Here is a 25877-nt window from a genome sequence, read left to right as displayed (position 1 = left end):
TCTCGTGAACAAGTCAGAATATACACATGCACTCAGCTCATCATTCAATTTCTTAAACATTAGAAACAGTTCTTAAGTCTCACAGTTCCCTCAAATTCAGTGTAAGGTTATTCAGGTTAGAATGGTGAAATAGAGACTGACAGAAAATACTAGTATTTCTTTGGGACACATTCTGCATTTAAGAAGCAAAAGGCACAAAAATAGACAGGGCAAGCATTTTACCTAAATTAAAATCATGAAGATGCAGTATCCTCCAGAATATGATTTAAAAATTGAAAAATAAATTACAAAAAATTTTATGTCAAAATAATGCTTAATGACAAGGAAGACTTTCCAAAATTGAGTCAGAAATGTTGGTGAAATAAGTCATATGAATACAAGTGTAAATTATGGTTAACCATTATTTTAGTAATACCTGATGTTACAAAAGTGGGCGGTTGCTTTTTCTACATTTTGCACATAACGCACATTACGTAGAAAAGCAGATCTAAGCACAGAGTTCTGCTACCAAGGGAGGATGGGGACTTTCTCCTTGGGGGTCATAAATATAGTTTTCCATCTGCTGGAAACTGTTTAGGTGAAACATGCCTGAAGTCAGGGCCTGGATCAGATGATCTCTGGGGGTCTCTTCCAGCCTTTTGAGTCTTTGAGAGAAATTTCTAATCAGCATGTTAATGACTACTTTAAATTTGTATTCTGGTTTCCTTGAAGATAATTACCAGAAACTCTAAGCAGAGAATAGCATTTCTAAATGCCTGTTTAAGAGATGAAGAGAAAGAAGAAAGAAAGAAAGGAAAAAAAAAAAGATTCTGTTTAAAAAGAAAAAAAAAATAGAGGTAAGAAAATGTGACCCACTCGATATCAGAGAAAGCAATTACCTGAGAAGATGGTATGGTTCGGCGGTCTTGGTAACGTCTGATGCTGGATCTTTTCCTTGTTCTTAGATGTCTTGCTGTGTGACACAGGGCAAGTCACTTGACCTTGGTTTCTTCATCTGAAAATGCAAGACCCCAGGAGTTGTGCTTGATTACCTGACTAATATCAAGGTACAGGAACTAAATGAAGAATGGAATTTCATTTTGGGCTTCATCACTGCTGCAGCGATGACAGATGGGAATAACATGAATTAGGTTACTCCTGCGCTTCATTAACTGACAGGAAAAAAGTCTCAACAACATGGATGGTAAACTAAACTTTGAAAACACTTTAAAAAATCTTAATTTGGATATTATAGGATGATAAATATGGCAAAGATGTATTTAATTTCTACATAATAGAAAATCAACTTTAATATTATTCTATATGTTCAATTAATTTAGTTTCTCCAAAATTAACCAGAGAAGAAAAGGAGTGGGGTAAATATATGCTATAGGCCAATAAGTTCCCTTTCTATACCTAGTCTTTAGAGGGGGAAAGGCCTTTATATTAATGTTGATGTATAGCTGCTTTATAAATAACAAAAATGTATCAGTCCAAATTATTTTTCTCCCTATGTCCTCCTTTTCTTTACCAGTAAAATAAGTTTAGTCTAAATTTTCATATGTTTTTGACACAAAATGTCATTTACCCTAGGTGACTAAGCTGACAAGTTTCCACATAGGGTTAAGAGCTTAGCTCCATGCTATTTCCAACACATTTTTCCCACCAGAGAGTTTTGTTTGTTTTAGTAAATATATCCTATATGTGTACGTATAACTGAATCACTTCGTTAAACAACTAAAACTAAAACCAAATTGTAAATCAGCTATACTCCATTATAAAATAAATTTTTTTTAAATGTCCTAAATAAGAAATCAAATGAGGAAGGAATTAAGCTTATACTTAACACAGAAGATAATACTTTCCAATAATCAGCTAAAACTTATCTCTGAGTACTACTAATAATCATTACCTATGTTTTAATGAATAATATATTCTACTTACAGTGAAAGAGCCAAACTCATTCTGGAAAAGTAGTTGGCATTTTGATTAAAGATTGCAATTATCTGCAGCTTTTTGTTCATGAATGCTAAGGGGAGGGCAGAGATATCACAGGAAATACTGCTCCACGTGAGGTTTGGGGAATCATAAATTCTGGTTCCGACTCTGCTATTCAGGTTGTGGATGGCATTATACCTTAGTCCCACCATCTGTACAGTATGAATAATCATATTTCTCTAACTCACAGGTGTGTTGTAAAGAGCAGACAATAAAAAGTAACGGAACATACAAGCATCCTAAGAGCCCAGATGATAAGGAAAACAAATGGTTAAGAGATACAAAGTAAGTGAGTTGAACTTTCTAATAAAACTCTGAGAATCACATTTAATCTGATAACAAAAAATCTTTTCTGACAATGTCCTCCTACCAAGATTTTCATAAGGCTCAATTTTATTTACAAAATGTGCATGATTTGGACTTTCGGTTTTATTCCAGAGTCTGTGAGGGGCAACAAAAGAGAAACACACTTCCCAACCTTGCAGCATTTGGTATGTCTTATGTGAGGGATCAGCAAATGGTACATTCTCACTGTGAATCTATGCAGTATTTAATATTGAATTACAACTTTAATTGAAAGAGTGAAAAGTATACTTTAGTTAAATAAGAGGGACTAGGATAACTGTTAGGAGCTGAATAAATGTCTTTTTATTCCAGGTATTGACATTTATTAACATGACACAGGTAAAATGCCCAGCAAGCCTTTGTGTTTCTTCCTTCAAAATTTGGGATTCCAAGGATACCAAGTCAATATGCCTAATTTAGATAAAATATTTACCCCTGGATATTCAGATACACTCACAATAGGCAGGTTAGAGTATAATATAATCATGTTTAGTATAATCAAGCTTCCCTAGTGGCTCAGACAGGAAAGAATGTACCTGCAATGCAGGAGATAGAGGTTCAGTTTCTGGATCAGGAAGAAGCAGCCCAGGTCAGATTCAATTCCTGGGCTGGAGAAGGGAATGGCTACCTACTTCAGTATTCTTGCCTGGAGAATTCCATGGAAAGAGGAGCCTCGTAGGCTACAGTCCATGGGGTTGTAAAGAGTCAAACATGACTGAGCAACTAACACTTAGCCTATTATTGGGTTGTTCGCAGATACAGAAAAATCTTTGTGAACCAAGAAATCACCCCCTTGACTTCTATAAGCATATTACTAAATGTTATTAAAAGCAAGTTATATCCTTTGGTATATGGGAGACAGATAAATGTCTTCTCTTCATGCTTAAAAGAACATTTCCTGTTTCTGCTGCTGCATAAACACCTTTTTGCTTTAACTCCTTTACCCACCATTATCGAAAACCAGAGTTTTGAAATGTGGGGTTAAAAGTTGTGAAGTTGTGTGTCTCCACTTCCTTTCTTTATATGACTTTCTGTGAAGACTTTGTTCTCAACATTCCAGCTTTTTTTTTTTTTTTTTTAAAGAAAGCAGTCTCATTCAGCTTCTTTAAATAAACAACACAAATAAATAAGTTGAGGATCTCTGGTTTAGTGTTAGGAAAATCAGAAGGAAAGAGAATTTCAAGGGTGGGTAGTCAAAATCGTGAAAATCATGAATAGTGGATGAAAAGTATGAGTGAGAGAAAAAGGAAGTGCAGTTTCATTGGCATAGGAGCAGAAGATCAAAATGCTTTAAGATACAGAGCAAATGATGGTGAGAAAGAAAGTGGGGTCATCGACTAAAGAATATACTTCAAAATTTTTAGAATTAAAAAGTAGATTTTTTTTTTCAAGATAATTGAGATATAACCTCATAACATCTTGTGGGCTGAGTGTATGGGTCTGGGAAAACTCTTTCAGTTTGTGGACCAAGCATACTTAGGGGAAATGTGAGAAATGCCTTCAAGTTTTGTACAGGACTCTCAGTAATCTACACATTGTCAACCTTGAATGGGTGCCCATGAGTATTTTTACCTTTTTAAAAAAATTATTCATAATTTTTATCTTTTTCATCCTTCTGATTTTCCTTACTCCCAAAGGACCAAGGTCAACAGTGTACCTTGCTGTCAGGGCAACTAATATTGGTTTTGGATTTCATCCTGTCCTGAGTTTGGAATAGTTTAGAGCATCTGGATTCCTTTGAGTATAACATGCAAAAGGTAAACATTTCTCTACTAATCTTGACAACCTTAAAGGAAGAAAGGGCACAAAAGGAACAAGAAACTTCTATTCCCCCATGAGTGCTTTTGTAATATCGTGAAAGCTCCTAGTGAAGGCAAAGACTGAAACTGGTGGTACCATTGATTTTCAAACTGAGGTGAAGACTACCTACATCACCATCAATGCCATATTTATCTATATCATAGGTGTGCCAGGCAAAGAGCATGGGAAAGTTAGGCTTCAGAAAGGAAAATTAATCTCTTTGCCTCTGAGATTTAAGCAAATAAAGAAAGAGAGGAGAGAAAGAGATTGGATGAGCTTTATGGAAGAGTAAACATGTTACCACATAAATAGCTTACAATATCTGAATTCTCTAAGTGATGTAGGAGGTAAAGCCCTCTATTAAGAAATAAGTAAATGGGTTGGATTGTGACTGGATAAAAGTCAAGAACAACAACAAAATAATCAAGAATTTCTGAAACTGTCACTTGCTGAATTCCATAGAAGTCAATAATATCCTGTTGTTCCTATGGGATAATACTTGTCCAATATTTTAACAATTGATGGCAACTTAAAATCAGTGCTTAATAACTCTTAATGTAACTGCTCTTTCCAGCACATATAGGGACTCCATCATGGCACTTCATACAGTAACTTAAATTGAGTTCTGTGCATTGTTGAAAATGTCGTCAGAATGATTACTCTGTGATTCAGCATTGAAACAGTAAGTTATTTTGTACTTAGAAAGACATGGGAACGGAGCAGTGGGACATTAATTTGATATTAATGAAGCAAATGTTAATCAGAGGAGAAATGAACACAATTCTATAATTTCTTACCAAAAAAACAACCAAAAGCATTAGTGAGATCCAAGAACATAAGACATGCATATATTTATTAATGAGATGTCTGTAAAAAGATTGGCAATCACTCACCAGGCTCTGTAACTAAAGGAAAGAGAAATATCCATGTATCTCAGCCTAGATGGATGAGGTTTCAAATTATTGAGAAGATGGTATGACCAACTTCGTTGTAACACAGATTATTTTTAAAATGCTTGACATCCATTTTCCAGAAACTTCAGCAAATTTAATATTACCTCTTTCACTTCCAGCAACATGTGATTCAGTTGAAGAAAACTGAATAAATTCCAATTTTGTCAAATAGGATAAGCTGATGAATCCTGCAACTCTCTGACATGCCTCCAAGTTAGACCATCAATACCAAAGCACTGAGAAGATGAAGATTATGGACATGGATGAAGAAAGACACTGTATCACCAAGAAATTGTGCATAATTGCCAATGTTCAAATGTTTCCTCCATGTTGCATTTTAACCTCAAAATATTTCTGAAAATTATCTCCTCAGAAATGTTACTCCATATTTCTATGCACATACATAGGTTCATGTACACGCACAGTCGGTTGAAAATTGTCTGAACTATAGACTGGATATATGTTTTCTGGAAGAAACAAGTAGGAGCCTACCCTAGTGAATTGCAGTGTTTACTTCTTGATTTATTTAGTGGGCATGCACTGAACCATTTTGAACATAAACTTACCCAAAACTATAATGACTTAGTTGTTAATTGCTGCCATTGTGAGTGGATAACTGCAACCTCATGATTTTCAATCAACCAATCATTTAAGGACCATTTAAAGGAGGGTGTGAGCCCTTGTTGCTGAAAGACAGCTATTTGTTAACACCTGCTAAGATTAATCTAGTGTCAGATATAAAAACTGCCAATTGGGAATCTAAATGAAAGTCTTGAAGGAAATAGTGACTATGTAAAAAATAACCATGCATCAGAAACACATTTAGTAGGACAAAAGATGACAATTAATATGAAAGCATGCTCATTGATGAAGGAATAAAAAAAAATTCAAAAAAGTAGTCTCTGAAAGTAAACATATTTCAGAAATTGCATATCAATTGAATTTGAGACTTAGAAAATTATGTATCATCCCCAAAGTGATATAGTCTTATATTTTCTTTAAATATATTCATAAATTATATTTAATTTTTTTTACATCTAGATAAGTCTAAAGGCTCTTCCAATAGTATAAAATAAAAAATATATATTTCAGGAAAGTATATCATTTTATTGGCAGATTTTTTCCTTCTCAATTGCACATAAGAGATGGTACTTCTGAGAACTGATGTCATATTAGATTAAATAAAGTACTATAATAGGGATTTTCACAATGTTATTTGTCACCATTTTTTCTATCTACTCTCATGCATCCATCTATTTGTACAATCCATAATAAGTAGCAGTTTTGTTCTAGGAATTCTACTAAAAACTAGGGATAGAAAGTCTTATGAGGTATAGTCTTGAGATTAATGTCATTACATTCTAGCTGAGGAGAAAAGGAGAAGTAAATAGCTATAAGGTGGTAAGCATTGTATTGTGCTGTGCTTATTCACTCAGTCATGTCCAACTCTTTGCAACCCCATGGACTGTAGCCAACCAGGATCCTCTGTCCATGGGATTCTCCAGGCAAGAATACTGGAGTGGGTTGCAATGCCCTCCTCCAGGGGATCTTCCCCACCCAGGGATCGAATCAAGGTTTCCAGCATTGCAGATAGATTCTTTATCGTCTGAGCCACCATCGAAGCCCAAGAATACTGGAATGGGTAGCCTATCCCTTCTCCAGGGGATCTTTCCAACCCAGGAATCAAATCAGCATCTCCTGCATTGCAGTTGAATTCTTTATGAGCCAAGCTACCAGAAAAGCCTAAGCACTGTATTATATATGTGTGTATGTACAAAAACATTATTATTGGAGTAACTATAAAGTCACTGGCTCTGCCTGGGAGATTCTGAGAAAACAGAAGAAATATTAGGGGTTAAATCATGAATAAGTGCTTATTAGACAAAAAGGGAACACATTTTGAGTAGAGGGAACAATATATGCCAAGATCAGAGTGACAGAAACAGCAATATTAGAGGAACTTAAGAGGAATAAACTGGAAACAGATTTTGAAGTATTTAGTTTGCAATGAGAAGATTGTAGTAATTGGAATCACTGAAGACTTCTCCAGCATTTGATTTTTAAATTTTTTTTTATAAATTGTACATGACAAAAAATTGACTGTTTTAGTCATTTTAAGTGTACAGTTCCATAGTATAAGTGCATTCACGTTGGACTGCTAACATTAAATTTGAGAAGGTCATTTTGTGGTAGGTAAACTGGAGTTCAAAGTCATTAACAAATAATGAATTGAGTATTTTTATTGAGGTATGATAGGACCAAAATTAGAACTGGAGACTAGACGATAGAAACTACTAAAATAAAGTTTGTAGGAGGGGGATTATTTAAGGCAGGTGGTGCTAGTAATGAAGAATCTGCCTGCCAATGCAGGAGACACAAGAGACAGCAGGTTCGATCCCTGGGTCAGAAAGATTCCTTGGAGGGGGAAATGGCACTCCACTCCAGTATTCTTGCCTGGAAAATCCCATGGACAGAGGAGCCTGGCGGGCTACAGTCCACAGGGTCACAAAGAGTCAGACATGACTGAGAGACAACACTTTTACCTAAAGAACAATCAATAAAGGAGACCGTGAAGGAATAGCGAAAGAAAGGATTAAGAGATGCAGACAGCATAAGCATCAAGAAAGCAAAGTATTTCAAGTGACAAGAGCATCTAACTGTGTGAAATATTAGTACTCAAATAGAATAAAACTTTTTAGATAGTTCACTGGATTTGACAATTAGGAGTCATCGGTGAGTATAGGAAGAGCAGTTGTATAAGATAATTGGGGATGAAGTCATGGGCATAAGTGAGAATATAGTGAGTTGAAAGAAATATAGTGAATTGAAACAATAGTAGGAATAGTAAGAATATGAAAGAATAAGAATGATGATAGTTGCTATTCACGGACCACTTACACAGTGCTGGGGACTGCGCAAGTGTTATGGACCATGATGACATATAATTGTCCTACAAAATTTTTGCCATAGGTATTAAAATTTTATAGACTTAGAAAATTTATATAACTTGCCTGAGGATATACAGCCTATTATAAAGGCTAAAGCCAGGTTTATACTACTCTATATACCATTGACAAGGATATTTACAGAATTAAGAACAAAGTATTTTTTCAAGATGTTTGACCACAAAAGGAAGGAAGAAGATGAGTCAGTAACTGAAGGAGATAGTCATATTGAGGAAACTTGTTTTATTTATTTATTTTTTTATTTTGAGGGGATTGGTATGAGAGGCAGAGTTTTTAGATTGAGCAAATTGAACAGAACTCAAATTGTTTTATAATAATTAGTTTAGAAAAACAGAGTTTTGATACTGTAAAGATAAAGAAGATATTTTGTGGAATGAGAGCCCAGAGTAGGAAGAATAAAATTTGCAGTTCATGGGTCAAAAGTTTACTCTCTGAGAATAGGAAAAATCTGGATTCACAGAAGAAAAGAAAAAAAAAAATGTATGGCATTACATACAGATAACTGAGCATGGTAGTAAACTTATGGAGTTTTTGAGTGATACTCAGTTTTTTTTTTTAACAGTGTAGAATATGTTTGGGGTTTTGAAAGGCATATAATAGTAAGCACAAAAAAATGTCTCAAGGAACTGGAAGAGAATTATAATAGTAAGCACTTTGGTCAGAGAAGGCAGTGGCACCCCACTCCAGTACTCTTGCTTGGAAAATCCCATGGATGGAGGAGCCTGTAGGCTGCAGTCTGTGGGGTCACACAGAGTCGGACACGACTGAGCGACTTCACTTTCACTTTTCACTTTCATGCATTGGAGAAGGAAATGGCAACCCACTCCAGTGTTCTTGCCTGGAAAATCCCAGGGATGGGGGAGCTTGGTGGGCTGCTGTCTATGGGATCGCACAGAGTCAGACATGACTGAAGCGACTTAGCAGCAGCAGCAAGCACTTTGGTAGCATAGTTCAAATGAGCAACTAGAACTTGAATGGACTCCAGTAAATATTTTCATGTTATTCATCATGACCAGTGTGTAAGGCATTGATAATAAAAGAGAATTGAAGGCAATTCTTGCATTGATCCATGGATAGTGAGGTCATATGGGCTTCCCAGGTGGCTCAGATGGTAAAGAATCTTCCTGCAGTGCACTAGTCCAGTGTTCAGTCCCTCGGTTGGGAAGATCCTCTGGAGAAGGAAATAGGAACCCACTCCAGGATTCTTACCTGGAGAATTCTATGGACAGAGGAGCCTGGCAGGCTATAGTCCATGGGATCACAAAGAGAAGGACATGACTGAGCAACTAACACACACACTAAGGGTACAATACTAGAAAGATGAGAAAGGAAGAGAATTCAGAAAAGTGGCACAGAGCTGATAACCAGGCGGGGGTTACTTATAGAACTGTTGTTTGGTGTCAGAGCAGAAATGTAGTGCAGACAAACAGTGAGAACTATGAAATAATAAGTGATTGTGTAAAGAATTTCAGAATGTAAACTTTCAGAATCACCCCTGACAGTTAACTAGTTTTAGTGTCTCATCATGAAATACTTCTGCTAAAGGAGGAATGAGAAATGCCCAAATTAAAATCATATCTGGTAAGGTAAATAGTTTAAAAATGTGAATTTTACCCCTAGTTAAGTAATTCTTCTAGCATATCTTTCACTAGCAGCTTTGAAAAAGAAAAATAATTCTCAAGAATACAGCTCTTACAAAAACACACTGATTCCTGTACCTAACTTCTGAGTTCATGAAAAGCAATCCTTTTTCTCACTGCTATCTTAAACAGACCTACTACTAGTACACAGGGCTAACTGTAGTACCTTTTGAACCCCAAATGCTGGTTAATATGGGTGTTGCTGTTAATCTACTTCTAGAAGCCTGTATTTTCTTCAAGGTTAAAGCTTGGATTCATGAGAACAATAACCATTCCTCTTCTTTAGCAGTTAATTTTTGTGTTTATGATCAGCCCTTGAAAACTGTCAATCATTTTTGAAGAAATTTGGTCATGGTTTTTTATCTCTTTGTTACTAAGACCAAGCTTAAATATTTGCATAGTATAAATTTGTATAATGTACTCCATCAGCATTTATGTGATAGTTTATTATTTTATCTCTTCTATTGTTTTCTCACTCAATGTTTTTTTAAAGTTTGTTTCAATGACAAAAGCACCCAAAGATAGAGTATAAGCAAATATCCATGCCGACTATGTTTAACATTTTACTATTTAGATTAAGTTCTGGATAATAAAGCAAGAGATTTCTTACTTAGTTGCATCTGATTCATGTTTTTTTCTTTTATTTTATCTTAATCAAAAGTATAGAAACTACCCGAAAACTGAAATCCAAATCAGGTAACCTCTATTTACACATTTTCTTCAAAACTAACTTATTTTGAATGTAAGCAAGATGGGCTCTTACCATGTGTCCTGACCAGTTCAAACACTGCTTATCACAAGATCTTTTCTGATTTCCCCAGGCAGAGTTAATTACCTCCATGTCTCAAACAATTCTGCTCATGTATGTCATTTATCATATTGTATTGTGCAATCTGTTTATATGTCTGAATCTTTCTTTAGACTTTGACTCAATTGGGTATAGAGGCTGTCTTATTTACCTTTGAATCCATGAAAGCAATAAATGTCTGACTCAGATTCTATGTAATTCAAGACAAGTCTTTACACATTTGAGTTATAGTAATTGCATAAGGAAAGTTGTACAAACCCTCAGCATACAACTTGATGAATAATAAAGAGTACCCAACTTTCATTATGAATTTTTTCCCCAGAATCATTCTCAGTTACCTTTCATTCAGAGGGACTCACAGAGCTACACTCATGATTCCTCAGTCACTAAACTTCCTTGTCCAACAGTAACCACACTCAAACTTCTGTAAATTGTAAGAAACTATTTTACATTGTTGTTTTGGTCATATGTGAATAAATCTGTGCCTTCTTTATTTTTCTCTTTATTTTATATATATCTGTATATATATCAGTTTGTATTTTATTCATATATATATATATGTACATATATATATATAGGATGACAAGTTCAAGATCAAGAATAATTCAAACTTAACTAATTTAACTATTTCAATGAAAGTGTCAAGTAGTATTAATTAGGCTTATCTAATTTAAACACCTTGTATGTATGATATACTAAAACATAGCTGACAATCATTTATCTTCCAGCAACAGAGAAACAGATCCCTCCAATGTGATGGTATTAGGAACTGAGGCCTTTGTGAGGTAACTAGATTTAGATGAGAACTTGAGGATTGGGTCTTGGATGATGGGATTAGAGGCCTTATAAGGGACATTAGGTAACACTAGTGGTAAAGACAAAGTGCTAACAAAGGTCCCTCTAGTCAAAGCTATGGTTTTTCCAGAGGTCATGTATGGATGTGAGAGTAGGACCATAAAGAAAACTGGGCAACAAAGAATTGATGCTTTTGAATTGTGGTGGTGGAGAAGACTCTTGAGAGTCCCTTGGACTGCAAGGAGATCAAACCAGTCAATCCTAAAGGAAAATCAGTCCTGAATATTCATTGGAAGGACTAATGCTGAAGCTGAAGCTCCAGCCCTTTGGTTACCTTATGTGAAGGTACCTTATGTGAACCTTTTCCTTAGAAAAGACAGATGCTGGGAAAGATTGAAGGCAGAAGGAGAAGGGGATGACAGAGGATGAGATGGCTGGATGGCATCACCAGTTCTATGGATGTGAGTTTGAGCAAGCTATAGGAGTTGGTGATGGACAGGGAAGCCTGGTGTGCTGCAGTCCATGGAGTGACAAAGAGTTGGACATGATTGAGCGACTGAACTGAACTGAGTGCTAAAGAATCCACCTGCCAATTCAGGAGATGCAAGACACAGTTTCAATCCCTGGTTGGGAAGATCCCCCAGAGGAGGAAATGACAACCCACTCCAGTATTCTTGCCTGGAAAATCCCATGGATGGAGCAGCCTAGCAGGCTACAGCCTATGGGGTTGCAAAGAGTCAGACACAACTAAGCAACTGAGCACACACACACAAGACACACCAGAGAGCTTGCTCCCTCTCTCTCTCTCGTGTGGTACACGCAAAGAAGAGGTCATGTGAGCACATAGTGAAAAGGCATCCATCTGCAAGTGGAGAGAAGATATTTTACAAAAACCTAATCATGTTGGCACCCTACTCTCAGATTTCCAACCTCCAGAACTATGAGAAATACATTTCTGTTGTTTAAGCCACTCAGTCTGTGGTATTTTGTTATAGCAGCCAGAGAAAACTAAGACACCGGTATTTACAGATGTTCATGGTATTTGGACCTTAAGCCGGTATATGCATAATGATGTTTCAGCTTCCCAGAATGTGTGCAGGAAATGTACATGAAGCCCAGCTCTGTCTTGCCACAGCTAGTGTGTGTATCGTTTTCAAATTTTGCAACTGAGAGTTCGGTGATAGTTCCTTTTTCCAAAGTTAATGATGCAAGTAAACATCAAATTTAGATTAGGTCTTCCACTTAGAGAAATAGTTCTCAATGAGGATGATTTTACCCCTCAGGAGACATTTCTGGTTGTCATAACTCGGTGTAGTGTGGAGGGTGCTAATGAAATATAATGGTTAGAAGCCAGAGATACTGCTAAATCCAGTGCCATAATACTAGAAATGGTAACCCACAATAAAGAATTATGCATCTCTACATGTCATTAGTGCTGAGGTTGAAAACACCTGGCTTAAAAGAAATTTTCATGGAAATAATTTGATTTTATATTAGCTTGGTATTTGTTGGATTTTGGGGATGCCTAAGATTTAAATTACATGTGTCATTTTTCTTTTGCTTTTCATTTTTAACTTCAAGGGATGGAATAACACCAATTTAGGGAAACTTAAAGTTATGACCAACCTAGATAGCATATTCAAAAGCAGAGACATTACTTTGCCAACAAAGGTTCGTCTAGTCAAGGCTATGGTTTTTCCTGTGATCATGTATGGATGTGAGAGTTGGACTGTGAAGAAGGCTGAGTGCCGAAGAATTGATGCTTTTGAAGTGTGGTGTTGGAGAAGACTCTTGAGAGTCCCTTGGACTGCAAGGAGATCCAACCAGTCCATTCTGAAGGAGATCAGCCCTGGGATTTCTTTGGAAGGAATGATGCTAAAGCTGAAACTCCAATACTTTGGCCACCTCATGCGAAGAGTTGACTCATTGGAAAAGGCTCTGAGCTGGGAGGGATTGGGGGCAGGAGGAGAAGGGGATGACAGAGAATGAGATGGCTGGATGGCATCACTGACTCGATGGACATGAGTCTGAGTGAACTCCGGGAGTTGGTGATGGACAGGGAGGCCTGGCGTGCTGCGATTCATGGGGTCGCAAAGAGTTGGACACGACTGAGCGACTGATCTGATCTGAAGGTAAATTAAACTAGAAATAACTGGATAAATTTGGGAGCTAAAAATACTCAAATATCATTTCTCATACATTCTACTTTACAAGTTTCAAAGATGGGGCTGCTCTGGTTTAAATGTCCTTTGGAGCATGCTCAATTCCTGGTAGATATTATTACTTACAGTAGTAACTAAAGATATTCTGAATCATCAAGAAATATTTTTCTCCTCTTAACATTACTGAATTTTATTTCATTAACTATGATACCACATTCTAAACAATTCTTTTCTTGAACTTCCAATTTGATGATATTTTCATTGTCTTTCTATGAAAATTAATAATATGTGAAAATCACTTTTCCAGTGAAAAGGATGCCAGATATAGTCTACTCTTTAGAGCATGAGTCATGAAATATTCCTTTACTTGAATGTTATATCTGGCTTTTAAAAAATGGTTACATATAAGCAGTGACTCTTATATGACTTTGCTGAAGGTAAAACTCTTGCCAGTGGTGTCAGTTTGGTAGAAAAATGCTGTTTATCACTTATTATGCGTTACAATAAAGCATGTGTACTAGTAAAGAATGAGAGGAGGAGAGAGGCAAAGAAAGAGCTGCAGAAGAGATAGATTACATGGGGCTGTGTGTATTATCACCCTGAAGTCAGTAGGGACGCCTGCTAAATGCTCTTACAACTGTAATAGCCTATCTCATGCTAATTCTAGCCTGAAGCTTCCTGACACTTCTTGTTCAGAGATAATGGGGACAAGACTACTCTCTCTCTTTCTCTTTTCTGGTTGAACAGCAGATTTTTTTCTTTTTCTCAAGGACGTCAAATAAATTAAGCAGTCTTTGCAAACATTAATACAAAAGCCTTTTGCTTTGTAGGAATTCCCAGTAATAACATGCAAGAGTTATTACCCTTGATACTTAGTGGATTTTTTTAATGGCTAGCAATAATCATTTTGATTGAATATTGGCTTATAATAGGCTTGTAAAGGAATTCAAGCAGCCTTAACTGCTTTCAACCTTAGCTTCATGTGCCTCAGGAAAATCCTTGCAACAATATATCTTGGAGTCATTAACATGGAAATATTTTATAAAAATGAAAGTTAATACCTATTAGCTTCAAAAGTGAAGCCTATTAAAATGGACTCTTTATATCAATTTTTAGTGCTTTAATATATTATTGATCCTTTTCTTTGAAAGAGGAGATCATTTTATGGCAAGTTGCAGGTTTAATTTCCTTGGACATTCAACTTATTTTTTAGCAAAGAAATTTCATAGTTTTCCTAATTCCTCATTTACAAATGAACTGAGATTTTATCTGCTTAACACCTCATCTAAATATTTCAGTTTCCTTCAACCAATTTGGGAAAGAAAATGAGATGCTTATTCCATGAAAGTATATTATTTGAACTATTAAAAATCAAGATTCCTTCAATATTTTGTTTGAAATTTATGTCTCCTCAGTGAGAATGCTTATAGGCCATCCTCTATTTTAGTAGACTTTGAGTAAGAAAGACATACTCCAGAGGCCAATCTACTGAAAAATATGTGAAGTGATTCCACCGTGAGGCTGTGGAATCCACTAAAACTCAGCTTCCACAGCATGAAGGACTGCAAGAAATGCAGGTTTGAGGCTAGATTGGACTCTAAAGAATTATGAAAAAATGATTTCTTACTTGTTGTTTTATCACATCCTATCTATCAGGGCAGGATAGTATCAGTAATTGAAAAACACACTAGTTGAGACCCTGGAGTGTTTCTGCCCAAAGGACACCAGAGCATTAAAGCTGGAGGAAGATGGTTGTAAATCGAAAGGTTTGCATCTGCTACTCTTTGCCTCCTTTGAAGCCCTGGATGGTAAAAAATGACAGAAGCTCTTAGATTGCCAAGGAATTTCCATTATTATCAGTTTTTTCAAAGGCACTAAATAAAGCGCTTTGAACAACTCTTGCTACTCGCCAGTGTATATTTAAATATTTCTTTAGTTTTCATTGGTTGATGATTTTGACTCTATTCCATATTGGAGTATTGAAATGCTTACTTTGTCTTCACAGTACGGAGACAGTACATTGCCTCTTGGAACACATATAATCTTACCACTACATGAACATTATTAGGTCAGGAAACCATATAATAGGCCTTTATGTGATAGTTATTGAATTAGTGAAGAGATGCTCATATATTCTTGCACTTTGAAACAGATCACTTGATTGAAAGAACTAATTAAAAATGACTTGGTCATAATTTTAGGGTATACTTTCTGACTTGGGGCTTCCCTTGTGGCTCAGCTGGTAAAGAATCTGCCTGTAATGTGGGAGATCTGAGTTTGATCCCTGGGTTGGGAAGATCCCCTGGAGAAGGGAAAGGCTACCCACTCCAGTATTCTGGCCTGGAGAATTCCATGGACTATATAGTCTATGGGGTTGCAAAGAATAGGACACGACTGAGTGACTTTCACAGCTCTGACTTGTATGTTAATGGCAACAACCCAGATTCAATAGAATATGTGTATTAAATGATTTCCCAGTGTTGATGTTGGGTTATGCCAGTTCCTTTACTGGTCACAAGGGCACAATTGTAATATTGGCTTCTGGGACAGATGGTAGGGCCTGTCGCTTTAAAATATAAACTATGGAGTAGGGAAAACTAACTGCTTATGATACAAATTGAACGTGGGACTTTAGACCAATTACTAGCATTTTCCAGGTAGGCATTTAAACATAACGTTAAATTCTGGATTATCCACAACATTCATATTAACGAGTGATCACCTGTCCTAATGCCTCTCCCTCGACAGGCTTGGTTCCCCCACTCCTCCTTAGTTTCTTTTCTCTACCGCTGTGTAACTATCCTGGGACTACAAGCCTCCTTTCACCCCACCACACACCCCTTACAATGCTGTCTCAGGCCAGACTCTTTGCTGACACCTGCACTAATAGCAGGGTAGATTATCTGCTCTTCTTAATTATCTCTCCCACAGCTCGCCTCCATTAGCTTGGATAATTGACTGTATACATAACATTCATATGCAGAACAATGTGCTATAGGAAAAAAATTAATGAAGAGAAAAAAAGGAATCTTTACATGAGGTTTTCTCTGTGTGGTGTCACATATAGGGAATCTGGAGTTTTGGGGGTGCATCTGCTTTTCTTTTGTTGGGAAAGTCATTAAGAATTCGGAATGAGACTTTTCAAAGAATAGGAGGAAGTGTTGCGTAGGTTTTGCATTGAGAGGGCATTCAAGAGACAGAGTTTCAGTGAAGGATGGCAACCCACTCCAGTACTGTTGCCTGGAAAATCCCATGGATGGAGGGACCTGGTGGGCTGCCGTCTATGGGGTCGCACAGAGTCGGACATGACTGAAGCGACTTAGCAGCATGAGTGAGAAGACAGGAAGCAACAAATGATGAGGCATGAAGAACAAAAGGATTGGCCATGAGTTACAGATCTTTGGAGGAGGCCTAGAGAGGCCAAGGGGGTGAATTCAATGGAAACTGGTCATCAACAGAACAATTATGGAAGAAGAAAAATATCTTTCCTATATTCTTTGAGTCAATCCTATAAATTGCCCCTGCAATTTTTGGCATTTATCCCTATTATATGACTGGAAAATTCAAGTATTCGATAGATTTAGTGATTTCTCCATTTGATAAATGATGAGACTGGAATTTAAACATGGGGTATGATGCTAGAGGGTATATTGTGATTCAGTAGGCTATTTGAAACATTTGGACTGTTTCAAAAATTATACCTCAAAGTTGTATTGCTTTAAAAGGAGGTAAATAAGAACAGCAAATACAAATAATATGAAATGATTACTACAAGTCTATATTACCTTAAATTACAGAAACAGTGAATATAATATATTGTGTTGTTTAGTCACTGAGTCGTGTCTGACTCTTTGCTACCCAATGGACTGTAGCTCACCAGGCACCTCTGTCCTTGGGATTTCCCAGACAAAAATACTGGAGTGGGTTGCCATTTCCTTCTCCCAGGGATCTTCCCCACCCAGAAATCAAACCCTGTCTCCTGCTTTAGCAAGTGGATTCTTTACCACTGAGCCACCAGGGAAACCAGAAAATAATATATAGAGAGAGTGAAAATGAACATAAATTTGTGATTTATTTGTCTGAGTTCTTCTTTAACAGTAAAGAAACTGCAGAAATAATTAGATTGAAAACAGGATTAGAAAATTGTTCAGCTGTACAATAATAATTCAAGATTTTATCTTTCTTTGTTTTAGATTAAATAACAGTTTGAACGTCTTTAATTTTGCATAGTTTCAAATTACTTCTCATAATAACAATAAAAATCACTTACCTATCATTAGCCCTGTAGATGACCTAAGACTTCTTGGTATATTATTATTGAGGTTTTAGGAAAAAAGGAGGAATTTTGCTCTCATACCTCTTACGGGTTGACCTCACAAGAATCAGTACACAAAAAAGAATGTGTTCTTTGAAGTGATTTATTAATTTATCTGGTGTGAGATGTAGTGGCTTAAAGCTTTTTTGAAAATTCAGATTTCATCTTGTTCTGTTTGTTTTCATGTGTTTGAAGCCGAAAGGTTTTCATTTGTGTTTCTGCTGACTTGCACATTTCACACAATAGGCCTTGTTATTAAGGGCCTGATCATGGTCAGTGCAATTTGCAGTGTTAGCTAATTTTTGAAACTAGCAGTGAATTTGAAATTAATTGCAGACTATTTTGGGTTCATTAGTGTTCATGAAGGGTTTTATGCCTGTTTGTTTGTTTTTCAATTGAGTAGAGGGGACCAAAATAACAAAGGCTGCTTTCTCTTTTATTCAGAAATAAAGTGGTGCAATCTTCAACTAAACCAGTGATAATAGTAGCAGCAAAGACAGTACAAACCGAATGATTTGGCAACGAGAGGGCACTTGCAGCTATCCTATTTGCCATTTGTATATCCCAAAGCATGGAATAATAGAGGCAATGTTCAAATAATTAAATGACCAAAACAAGGAAAATAATACAAGCTTTGCAATTTACCTATTGCAAGGTAAATAAGCTTTGCCTATTTACAAAAAGGGGTCAAATTCTAAGCATTCCATATAATCAAATAATTTATTAGGTTTGTGAGGTTAACTGCTTACAGCTAAACAACTTGTAGCTTAATTGCTTCTCATACTAGAGTAGAGTTAGAAATGTCTTTCTGCCCCCTATCCCCAAAGCGGGAAAACGCAGCCTCCAGGCACTCAAAGTGCTATACAGGAAACAGTAGGTAGCATAATTCAGCCATGTCAAATTAATGTTGCTATCCTGGGAACATAGATAGCATAATGAAGGAAGAATAAGGACATTCAGGAGAGAGAGTCCTTCAGCAGGACATCCCTTCTGGTTTTTATTTCTGTGCAGAAAATAATGATTTATGTCCCATTAAAAATAATAACATTTGGAGTTTGGGAGTAACATATACACACTACTATATATAAAATAGATAACCAACAAGGACTTACTGTAGCACAGGGAATTGTACTCATTATTCTATAATAACCTATATGGGAAAAGAATCTGAAAATGAATGGAGATATATATATATATATTATATACATAAATACATATGTATAAAGCTGAATCACTTTCCTGTACACCTGCAACTAACATAGCGTGATATATCAACTATACTCCAATATAAAATAAACATTAAATTAAAATATTATCCTGAAGATTAATTTTGAGAGACTAAGTATACAATTTTATTCATCCATTCATCCTTCTTCTACTTTTTAAATATTTGTTTAATTCTCTGTAGTAGCTCTGTAAGTTTCCAAAAGGGGTAGAGAGCATGGAGAATTGTGTAAAACATGAACAAGGAAATATCGAATTGAATCTGTTTTGTGTGTGTGGCATTCAATGAATAAATCTCCTTGGAAGGCACATCAATGACTGCTCTCTGCTCCTGTGGTTTAAAGCCATCCTTGCTCTTGTTAGATGACAGATTATCAGCAGAGAGGAACAGCAGGTTTGAATTCATGATGATAGATAATGGGCTGAATATAAGTGTGTTCTTGAACTTGGTTGAACAGCCAGCCTCATCGCTTGAGACATTTAAAAATACACTGGATAAAGAGAAAGAAAATGCCCTTCAGGGAAAATCATTTCCTCTACGCATAGATAATCTGTCTTTTCAAGATTTTGTTCTATATGAAAAGTGGAACTAATGATGTACCAACAGGAGTCTGAGAAATCTTTAAATTCACAAAAAAAGAGCTGATAATTGTGATGCGAGTGAGATGGAGAAAGGCAGTCTGTCCTTTAACACGGAGCCTGGAGTGACAGGTCTAGGATGGTTTGTCTCTCCTCAGTGTTCATCATTTAGCTGAGAATCTAGTGGCATGCTCCAGTACCATTTCTGTAATTCACACAGAAAAAAGAGGAACCAGAGACAATTCATGTAAATGATTACAAAATGATCTAAGATCACGAATGGAGGGGATTTCACTTTTCACATGACTCAAATAGTGATATTTTGACACACTCTAATGACCTGTGTGGAAATGATCTCCTTGAAATATTCAACAAAATACATAAAGTACAGATAGGTAAGAGTTGCTAAATTAGCACTAAAAAAATACTAAATACTAAAAAAAAAAACAATTTAGAAAATTATATTTATTCAAATACTGAAGTATTAGTTTTATTTCCAAAATAATCTTAGACACAAGCACAGTGGTGATTAAAATAAGAGAGAGAGAGAGAGAGATGGAAAGCCATCTTACTCCATTATTTGTTTTAATCAGCAATAGCAAATGAGATATGACCTGTTCCAGATATTTGGATTTCTTAATGTGTTGTAGTAAATAGATTGTTGCTCATATTATAATAGATTGGACTCATTGCCTGGGGAGGGAGACTGCATTATAATTAAAATGTTGCCAGAGGGGTTACCAGAGAATATTTCCCCATGTTCTTAAATTCCTTTAACCAGAGAGTTCATTACGTTTTATGAGCATTTATTTGTTACCATTGAGAAAACTTTTGAGCTTTGGATGTTTTATTTCCCTTTCTGAGAGAAACATTAGGGCATTTTATATTATCTGTTCAAGTACATAATGTATCTGTGGCTAAGAAGAGATTAGTTCTTTAAGGACACAGGGGATGGAGGTGGGGGAGGAGAGAGTGGGATGAATGGAGAGAGTAGCATGAAAACATGTACACTACCATATACAAAATAGATAGCCAGTGGGAATTTGCTGTATGACTCAGGGAACTCAAACTTGGGCTCTGTGACAAACTGGAGGGGCGGGATGCAGTGGGAGGTGGGAGGGAGGTTCAAGAAGGAGGGGACATATGTATATACCTATGGCTGATTCATGTTGATGTATGGCCAAAAAATATTGTCATGCAATTCTCCTTCAATTAAAAATAAAAAAAAATTTTTTAAAGAAGAGATTAGTTCTATAAAGAAGAAACTAAATACTGCAATGGTATATCACTGAATTTTTATGTATCTCTGAATAGTATGTCATAGTGTATATAAATATATCATGTAGAAAAATTTATAGTCGATTTCTGGGAAAGAAAATTTGCATAAGGAAAAGTTGTACTATCTTTACCTAATCCCCACATCTGCCTCTCTGTCTCTCCCATCCTCACTTTTCACAGTATCAATTCCAGTTCCTTTGCCAGGGGTTAGGAGAGTTTTTCCAGGGCAAGGATCATCTTGTTCTCCCAATTCACCCCTGGGCTACTCTGGCCCCCTTCAGAGTTAATGATTAGCACTGGGAGATGTAAAAAATAGAAAAGAGTGTACTGAAAGGCACAGGTGTCATCTAGTGAGGGTGCCCTGGGGATGTTTGCTCGTACTGATACTCAGTGGTGGACACTTTCCTGGGTTCCCCAGGTACCTGCCTTGCTGGGGGCTCCTGATTGCAGTACCTTTAAAGCGGGGAATGCTGGCCGCCAACAGTCCATTTGCTTATGATCCCACTGTCAGGCCCCTGGGCATGCAGAGTGTCATCTGTTTTTTGGAGTCCCATTGACCCACCAGGCAGTCATATATGTAACATGTGGCAGATTCATGTTGATATATGGCAAAACGAATACAATATTGTAAAGTTAAAAAATTAAATTAAATTAAATTAAAAAAAAAAGGGTTCAGCTTGAACACAGAGCACCCCTTGCCCAAAAGTCAAGGAACAAGTACATTTCTTTTGCCTTCAGTGGTTTGCTCACATTGTAGCTTCTTTACTGTGCCATGCAGTCCATCCTCTGTGGAATTTTCAGATGTAGTTCTTGTATTGGTTTCTGTATCTAACAAATTTCTAGGGCTAAATATTTCCCTTAAAGACCCTGCCATTCACCTGAGATCAAGAGGGAAGAACCACTTTCCCCTCTGCCAGTGCTTAGGAGTGCAGGATTATATATATGTGTGTGTGTGTGTGTGTGTGTGTGTGTGAAGGGAGATGTCTGTTAAAGCACTATAAAAGTTCTCTACAACCTCAGCCTGAAAGTAGGTGAAAGGTGGAGGGTAGCAAATCAGATTTTTCAACTTTTTCAGTCACTCCACCTAGAAAGTGCACCACCTCGTTTTCAGAATGTGGCAACACGTATCAACCGTTGCTTTGTTCTAGACCTTGTCATGAGAACTTAATGCAGAAAGAGTTGTGATTTAAAATCTTTTCCCATGCATGCATAGGTTTAGCTTTTAGCCTTAAGGCCATGAGTTGCCACTGTATAATTTTAGGTAGGTAAATGACATAAATAGAACTATGTTTAGGGAGTTCACTCCAGCAGCAGAACGGGCAATGGGTTCGAGGAAAGGAGAGTGATTTGAAGGGAATGTGTCTCGACACATTTGCAGGAACTTAAGACTCAGTCAGGCTTGAAGTTACGCAATTGCTGTGAAGAATGGTGAGGTGGTGGAGTCAGATGGCAGAGATATCATAGAATTAGAATCTGTATGACTTGGTTATTTATTATGGACAGAGAATGAGAAAGTGGAAGATTTCAGGGTTTCTGGCTTCAGTAACAAGACAGAAAGTGGTGCCATTAATTGAGATAGGAGTTATAGGATGAGGGAAAAACATGGGTTGAAAGATGGCATCAAAGAAATTGCCAGTTATGTAACAAAGACAGGTATGGGTTTATACACATGGATGCTTGTAATCTATGCTAACATTATATATTTCATATACATTCTTCTTAACCCTTTCTGCCACCTTTATAAGGATTCAGTTTAGAAGACTCTTTCACAAAAAAACACAGGAATCAGGTGGCCTCTATTGTAAACCACAGGCAGGAATGCTATTCTTGGAAAAGGAAAACACATAATAAGCAGTTTGTACATTTCAAAACTTCAGATTGTTACAGATATACTTTTAGTTTGCAAGATCATAAGCACATAGCTGAAATATTCACTTTATATTGCACGATTACGTGAAAATTTGGGAGGCCAATTCAACTGGGGTTCTATAGAGTATTTTTTAATGAATACAAGTTTGTTCACCATTGCAACAGCTACTCTCATTCAGCTAATTCAAAGTAATTTAAAGGATAGGAATTTGACTTATTGACATGAAATCAGAGGCTTTAGCCTGGAAATATTTTCTTGTGAATCAACCACCAAATAGTTTACTTGAACCATGGCTAAAATATTTCAGGGCTTTCTGAGGCCAAATGGACCAGCTGTTTTTTCCTGATTCCCATCTTCTTGTCAATATTATAAAGAGAAGTCCTCAGAGGCAAAAAAAAAAAAAAAGAAAGAAAGAAAAAAAGGGAGGCAGGAAACAGAAAACAGTCAGTTTGTTAATTATAAGGCTCATGATGTATACTTTGTACTCAGGTCAGGCCTCAGCTCAGTTAAAGATTTATTGTAAATTACCCAGAGTGTCTGTGGTAGATTGTAGGAATGACCATAATTCTTTGCAGTTACTTCCGTTAAGAATTGGAGTTTGTTCCTCCATTCCTTGAATTTGGGATGGCTTTGTAACTTGCTTTGGTCAACAGAATTTAACAGAGTGATGTACAGGTCTTGAATCCAAGCATCAAGAGGCCTTGGGTGGTTCTTCCCTTTCTCACTCTTGACTGCCATGTGAACAAGGCTCAGCTAAACTTCTACATGAACAGACTAGTCTAGTTATCTTTGTTGCCCACGGATTTCATCTGACTAACATCCAGCTAGGTTAGTCCAGATGGCCACTACCTAGTGATTAAGATGAACCAAGTCTGACCCAGATCAGCAGAACCACCCAACCAAACTGTTCACTTGTGAACAATGATGGTAAATGATTGCTGCTTTAAACCATTATATTTTAGGGGTGGTTTGTTACAAAGCAAAAGCTAATTGGTATAGGAGCTAATCTTGATAAATTATCCAGAAGCTTAACTTGCCCAAATAGCCCAGTTTTTGATAAATTTACTAAAGTCTGATTGCAGGTATCTAAATGACAGCCATATGAGCCAACACAACATCTAGACTTTGTCCAGAACCATAGCTTTTTATTTGTGCTTTATTTATATTTATTATAAATTATACTGACAGGGCTCAGATGGTAAAGAATCTGCCTGGAATGTGGGAGACCCAGGTTTGATTTCTGGGTCGGAAAGATTCCCTAGAGAAGGAACTGGCAACCCACCCCAGTCTCTTGCCTGGAGAATCCCATGGACAGAGGAGCCTGGTGGACCATGGGGTCACAGAGTCAGACATGACTCAGCGATTAGATGACTTGACATTATACAGATACAACCAGATTAATATGGGAGTTATATTCTAACTTTAAGATATCAGATTATTTCATTGCTAAAGAATAGTAATGTCATTGATATTTTAACAACAGGAAGCAAAGGATAGTTTCCTTCATTGTTTGCCTTGTGTTTTAGAACTTATATAAAATGTAAAGGGAGTTGAACAGTTTTTTTTTGTCCATTTAAAATTACTATTGTATTGCTAATTATAACTATGTGGTAAAATCATTCATTCTAAAATTAAAGATATTCAGACCAAGATATAAGAAAAAATGTTAAATACATTTTTAAAAAGGACTATATCAGCAAATGAAGAGTAATAGCACCACCATTTACTCTCATATTACACAGTCCATCATTAATGGTTTGAAGAAGTGAAGTGAAGTCGCTCAGTCCTGTCTGACTCTTTGCGACTCCATGGACTGTAGCCTACAAGGCTCCTCAGTCCATGGGATTTTCCAGGCAAGAGTACTGGAGAGGGGTGCCATTTTCTTTTCCAGGTCTTTTCCAGACCCAGGGATGGAACCTGGGTCTCCCACATTGTATGCAGACGCTTTACCGTCTGAGCTATGCTATGCTAAGTCACTTCAGTCGTGTCCGACTCTGTGCGACCCCATAGACGGCAGCCCACCAGGTCCCTCCATCCATGGGATTTTCCAAGCAAGAGTACTGGAGTGGGGTGCCATTGCCTTCTCCTACCGTCTAAGCTAGATCCACCTAATTTTTGTTGGGACCAGCAAAGAGCAAACTGTGCCTAATTATCTAATCTATATCTGCAGGGTTTTAGTTATGGTCTCTTGTTCAATTAAAAATATTCACATGTAATGCAAGTCTTTCTGTAGATTTATAAAAAATTTGGGGTATATTGACTACTCAGTACAGTTAGTTATTATACTAAGTTACATGTCTCATTTGGAACACTCCCAAAAAGCAATGGTCAGTATAAAAATAGACATCCTATCTTTGAACGAAAACATTATATTTTATTCATGATAAGATAGAAGTCAATTGAATTCAGTCTATCATATTATTAATACTCAATAAAATGATTTTTAAAAGAATAGTATGAGACAATAAGAATTTCATGATTGATTAGCACAAGCAAATCTGGGCATCTTTCACAGTTTCATGTCTAAAATAAGCATAGTGTGTTTATTTCTTTTTATTCATTTAACCACCACTAATATAATTTATTCTATGGCAGACACTGTTATAAGTGCTTATGAATATTAGTTCCTTTTTAATTCTCATAGCAACCCTAGAAATATTATGTTCATTCTACAAATGTAAACGTTAAGCCAAAGAGAAAAATTAAGACAGAGAGGTAAAGAAACTTGACCAGGTTACCTGGTTAGTCAATAGCAGAATATGGATTTTAACTCAGGATATTTATTCTTATCATCCATATTTTAAGGACTATTCTATAACATAATTTTGCTTTCTTAATTTATCACATTGATGTCATGAAATATTTGGTCTCATATCCCAGGAAGAAGACAATATTTCTAAAACCATTGAGATAATTTCCCTGGTACGGGCTATTTTCAGCTATTCTATGTAAGCTTTTGTATGATCTTGCTTTCACAATACTCAGAGCTGATTTTGCCATCCTTCAAGATCTAGAGGGATGCTAGATATATAGATGAAGTCTGGAAATGTTTGTCAAATATCTGACATATAGCCTAACAAATGCCAGGTATAGAAAAGTTCTTGAGTACTGGAGTCAGTAATATTACTTACTGCATTATATAATATATATGCATATATATTACAT

The 25877-nt window shown here is 36.5% G+C and overlaps 1 long non-coding RNA gene across 2 annotated transcripts; it reads left to right on the top strand.

The window, feature by feature from the left end:
* LOC139182250 (uncharacterized) lies at positions 1-6122 on the top strand. Of its 2 annotated transcripts, none has more exons than XR_011565900.1 (3): positions 1-1046; positions 2168-2262; positions 3960-6122. It is a non-coding gene; the product is annotated as an uncharacterized lncRNA (long non-coding RNA). The 2 variants fall into 2 exon arrangements; XR_011565899.1 differs by having other exon boundaries at positions 1-1183.
* The last annotated feature ends 19755 nt before the right edge of the window (positions 6123-25877 follow it).

The sequence above is a fragment of the Bos indicus genome, chromosome 1 (assembly GCF_029378745.1).
Source record: "Bos indicus isolate NIAB-ARS_2022 breed Sahiwal x Tharparkar chromosome 1, NIAB-ARS_B.indTharparkar_mat_pri_1.0, whole genome shotgun sequence".
NCBI classification, from domain to species: Eukaryota; Metazoa; Chordata; class Mammalia; order Artiodactyla; family Bovidae; genus Bos; species Bos indicus.
This window is presented reverse-complemented; position numbering and strand designations above follow the sequence as displayed.